A 5,985-nucleotide genomic window follows, 5' to 3' on the forward strand; every position below is an offset into this window, starting at 1 on the left:
GTCTATATTCTAGAGAGGAGGGGTTTGCGGTTGCTTAATATTATTTCCCTTGTGCAAATCCCGTATTGTCATCAATCCACCAAAAAGGGGGAGATTGTAAGGGCATATTTATCCCTAAGGTGTTTTGGTGATTGATGACAACGCGTTTGCGGACTAATCGTGTGCCTTGAGTATCCTAGACATTTCATCGCCAGGCACAATACGGTTGGGTGCCCCTCGAAGACTGTTGAAGACGGCGTCTTTTCTACGTTTCTTTTTGGTGGATTTGAGTCATAGGAAAGCCGTACTATTAAGAGGGGGTCCGCATTGGAAAGGTTTGGGTGGAATCATCACGTACACGTCTCCTTCTTGTCCCCTCCTTTCCCTTGGAGCATCCTCCGCTTTCTCGCCGCCTTGTTTCTGGCTGCTGCGTTGGCTCGCGGTAGTACTGCTCCCAAGTGAGTGGTAGTACCGTAGGCACCAGCGGTAGTACCATGCTGTGGCGTGGTAGTACCGCTCCCCTGGAGCTGCACTACCGTTGCCCACCAGGCTAGTACCGTTCCCTCGCGGTAGTAGGGGCGGATATAATTTTTTACATCCGCGCCTACCACGGTAGTACCGCTTTCGCTCCGCGATAGTACCGTGCTATGTTGTCAGGCAGTAGTACTACCCCTCTGTAGTACTACTGTGTCGGGTTTTTTGCTTCTTCCGTTTCTTTGCGGAAGTAGGCACGGATGTTCCCTTCCCCCTGGCTAGGGGTGTCATGCCTTGCGGTAGTACCACATGGTGGCGTGGTAGTACCACGCTCGCAGAAGTACCGCCATCAGCTCCTGTGTTTCAGATCTGACCTTGCTGTTGCTGGGGTTGCGGCAGTACCGCGAGCCTGTACGGTAGTACCGCATGACCGTGCGGTAGTACCGCTTGGCAGCAAGCGGTAGTACCGCTGGCCTGGAGCGGTAGTACCACTGGCCGCGGGCTGGTAGGTGGATAACGGTTGGATCTTTGTCCCTCACTATATAAGGGGTCCCCTTCTTCCCCATTGACTTATCTCTTCCAACCCTAAACTCCATTGTTGCTCTAAGCTCCATTTTCGCCCGATCTCACTCCCTAGCCAATCAAACTTGTTGATTTGCTCGGGAGTGGTTGAGAAGGCCTCGATCCACACTTCCACCAAGACAAATTTGATTCCCCCTACTAATCCCTTGCGGATCTTGTTACTCTTGGGTGTTTGAGCATCCTAGACGGTTGAGGTCACCGCGGAGCCATAGTCCATTGTGGTGAAGCTTCATGGTGTCGTTGGGAGCCTCCAATTGAGTTGTGGAGATTGCCCCAACCTTGTTTGTAAAGGTTCGGTCGCCGCCTTCAAGGGCACCAATAGTGGAATCACGGCATCTCGCATTGTGTGAGGGCATGAGGAGAATACGGTGGCCCTAGTGGCTTCTTGGGGAGCATTGTGCCTCCACACCGCTCCAACGGAGACGTACTTCCTCTCAAAGGGAAGGAACTTCAGCAACACATCCTCGTCTCCACCGTCTCCACTCTTGGTTATCTCGTGCCTTTACTTGTGCAAGCTTATTTGTATCATATCACTTGCTTGCGTGTGTTCCTATACTTGTTGCATCATATATGTTGCTCACCTAGTTGCATATCTAGACAACCTACTTTGATGCAAAGTTTAAACTGTTAAAGAAAATCTAAAAATTGTTAGTTGCCTATTCACCCCCCCTCTAGTCAACCATATCGATCCTTTCACTAAGTATCATCTAAGTTCATCTCAGCCGCCTCAACCAGACGTAGAGTTGATACTGAAGGAAATATGCCCTAGAGGCAATAATAAAGTTGTTGTTTTATATTTCCTTATTCATGATAAAGGGCTACTCCCTCCTTTCCAGTTTATACGTCTTATCTCAAAATTTTAGTTTTTCCATTTTATAAGGCTCAATTTGGTTGTTCCCCATCACATGTTCAGACTTCAAGGTGCATTAAATCATTGCATGCAAGTATTAAGAGAAAACTGACCAATGCATGCACTTTATGCATGCATGCATTGCAATTAATGCATTCGTAAACATAATTTTTTGAGGAAAACAAGAGCATTAATTGGGTGCTTTTGCAAACTACAAAAAATATTCCACCACTCATCATCTACCTTGGTTGGTGAGATTTTTGAATTGAGCCTTACAAAACCGGAAAGGAGGGAGTATTATTCATGATAGAATTGTATTGATCAAAAACCTTAATACATGTGTGAATACATAAACAAACACTATGTCCCTAGTGAGCCTCTACTAGACTAGCTCGTTGATCAAAGATGGTTAAGGTTTCATAACCATTGACATGAGTTGTCATTTGATAACGGTATCACATCATTAGGAAAATGATGTGATGGACAACACCCATCCGTTAGCTTAGCATAATGATAGTTCAGTTTTATTGCTATTGCTTTCTTCATGTCAAATACATATTCCTTCGACTATGAGATTATGCAACTCCCAGGATACCGGAGGAATGCATTGTGTGCTATCAAATGTCACAAGTAACTGGGGTGATTATAAAGATGCTCTATAGGTATCTCCGAAGGTGTTTTTTGAATTGGCATAGATCGAGATTAGGATTTGTCGCCGCGAATATCGGAGTTGTATCTCTGGGCCCTCTCGGTAATACACATCATAAGATTGCAAGCAAATGACTAAGGAGTTGGTCACGAGGTGATGTATTACGGAACGAGTAAAGAGACTTACTGGTAACGAGATTGAACTAGGTATGAAGATACCGACGATCGAATCTCGGGCAAGTAACATACCGATAGACAAAGGGAATTACGTATGTTGTCATAACGACTCGACCGATGAAGATCTTCGTAGAATATGTAGGGGCCAATATGGGCATCCAGGTTCCGCTATTGGTTATTTATCGGAGAGGTGTCTCGATCATGTCTACATAGTTCTCGAGCCCATAGGGTCCGCACGCTTAACGATCGATGACGATATAGTATTATATGAGTTATGTGATTTGGTGACCGAATGTTATTCAGGGTCCCGGGTGAGATCACGGACATGACGAGGAGTCTCGAAATGGTCGAGAGGTAAATATTGATATATAGGACGTTGGTATTCAGACACCGGTAGTGTTTCGGAGGGTACCGGGTACTTATCGGGTCACCGGAAAGGAGTTTCGGGCACCCCCGACAAAGATATGGGCCTTATGGGCCAAGAGAGGGAACACACCAGCCCACAAGGGGCTGGTGCGCCCCTATGCAGGCCGGTCCTATGAGGAGGAGAAGGAAAGAGGGGAGGGAATGAAGGAAATATGCCCTGGAGGCAATAATAAAGTTGTTATTTATATTTCCTTATAGCATGATAAATGTTTATCATTCATGCTAGAATTGTATTAACCGGAAACTTGATACATGTGTGGATACATAGACAAAACACAATGTCCCTGGTAACCCTGTACTATACTAGCTCGTTAATCAAAGATGGTTAAGTTTCCTAACCATAGACATGTGTTGTCATTTGATGAACGGGATCATATCATTAGGAGAATGATGTGATGGGCAAGACCCATCCATTAGCTTAGCATATTGATCGTTCAATTTTATTGCTATTGCTTTCTTCATGTCATATACATATTCCTTTGACTATGAGATTATGCAACTCCCGGATACCGGAGGAATACCTTGTGTGCTATCAAACGTCACAACGTAACTGGGTGATTATAAAGATGCTCTACAGGTATCTCCGAAGGTATTTGTTGGGTTGGCATAGATCGAGATCAGGATTTGTCACTCCGACTTTCGGAGAGGTGATCGCCGTCGGCACGCTACCTCTACATCTACCTTCGGTATTAGTTTTGGACTTGAATAATTGTTATTTTGTGCCGGCTTTGAGCATGCACATTATATCTGGATCTTGTTTAATGTGATATGGTTATTCATTTAAATCAGAGAATAATGGTTGTTCTATTTATATGAGTAATATCTTTTATGGTCATGCACCCTTGAAGAGTGGTCTATTTTTGTTGAATCTCGATCGTGGTGATACACATATTCATAATATTGATGCCAAAAGATGCAAAGTTGATAATGATAGTGCAACATATTTGTGGCACTGCCGTTTAGGTCATATTGGTGTAAAGCGCATGAAGAAACTCCATGCGGATGGACTTTTGGAATCACTTGATTATGAATCATTTGATGCTTGCGAACCATGCCTCATGGGCAAGATGACTAAAACTCCATTCTCCGAAACAATGGAGCAAGCCACTGACTTATTGGAAATAACACATACCGATGTATGCGGTCCGATGAGTGTCGAGGCTCATGGCGGGTTTCGTTATATTCAACCTTCACAAATGATTTGAGCAGATATGGGTATATCTACTTAATGAAACACAAGTCTGAAACATTTGAAAAGTTCAAAGAATTTCAGAGTGAAGTGAAGAATCATCGTAACAAGAAAATAAAGTTTATATGATCTGATCGTGGAGGTGAATATTTGAGTTATGAGTTTGGCCTTCATTTTAAAAAATGTGGAATAATTTCAGAACTCACGCCACCTGGAACACCACAGCGTAATGGTGTGTCCGAATGTCGTAACCGCACTTTATTAGATATGGTGCGATCTATGATGCCTCTTACCGATTTACCACTATCATTTTGAAGGAAATATGCCCTAGAGGCAATAATAAAGTTGTTATTTATATTTCCTTATATCATGATAAATGTTTATTATTCATGCTAGAATTGTATTAACCAGAAACTTAGTACATGTGTGAATACATAGACAAAACAGAGTGTCCCTAGTATGCCTCTACTTGACTAGCTCGTTAATCAAAGATGGTTAAGTTTCCTGACCATAGACATGTGTTGTCATGTGATGAACGAGATCACATCATTAGAGAATAATGTGATGGACAAGACCCATCCATTAGCTTAGCATAAATGATCGTTTAGTTTTATTGCTATTGCTTTCATCATGACTTATACATGTTCCTCTGACTATGAGATTATGCAACTCCCGAATACCGGAGGAATACCTTGTGTGCTATCAAACGTCACAACGTAACTGGGTGATTATAAATATGCTCTACAGGTATCTCCGAAGGTATTTGTTGGGTTGGCATAGATCGAGATCAGGATTTGTCACTCCGACTTTCGGAGAGGTATCTCTGGGCCCTCTCGGTAATGCACATCATAATAAAGCCTTGCAAGCAATGTGACTAATGTGTTAGTTGCGGGATGATGTATTACAGAACGAGTAAAGAGACTTGCCGGTAACGAGATTGAACTAGGTATGAAGATACGGACGATCGAATCTCGGGCAAGTAACATACCGATGACAAAGGGAATAACGTATGTTGTCATTACGGTACGACCGATAAAGATCTTCGTAGAATATGTGGGAACCAATATAAGCATCCAGGTTCCGCTGTTGGTTATTGACCGGAGAGGTGTCTCGGTCATTTTTACATAGTTGTCGAACCCGTAGGGTCCGCACGCTTAACGTTCGATGACGATTTTGTATTATATAAGTTATGTGATTTGGTGACCGAATGTTGTTAGGAGTCCCGGATGAGATCATGGACATGATGAGGAGTCTTGAAATGGTAGTGAGGTAAAGATTCATATATTGGACGATGATATTCGGACACCGGAAGTGTTTCGGGGGTACCGGGTACATATCGGGTCACCAAAAGGGGTTCTGGGCATCCCCGGGCAACTACATGGGCCTAATGGGCCAAGAAGGGGACAGACCAGCCCCTAAGGGGCTGGTGCGCCCCATGTAGGCCGAAATAAGGTGGGAAGGAAAGAGGAGAAGAGAGAAAGGAAGGGGAGGGATTTGGCCTCGCCCTTCCTTCCCTCCTCCTCCCTTTCCACAGTTTACGCCTCTGGTCATATTCACGTAGTGCTTAGGTGAAGCCCTGCGCGGATCACTTCACCATCACCGCCACCACGCCGTCGTGCTGACGGAACTCTCCCTCGACTCTTTGCTGGATTAAGAGTTA

This window comes from Triticum urartu, chromosome 7 (genome assembly GCF_003073215.2).
Source record: "Triticum urartu cultivar G1812 chromosome 7, Tu2.1, whole genome shotgun sequence".
Classification (NCBI taxonomy): domain Eukaryota; kingdom Viridiplantae; phylum Streptophyta; class Magnoliopsida; order Poales; family Poaceae; genus Triticum; species Triticum urartu.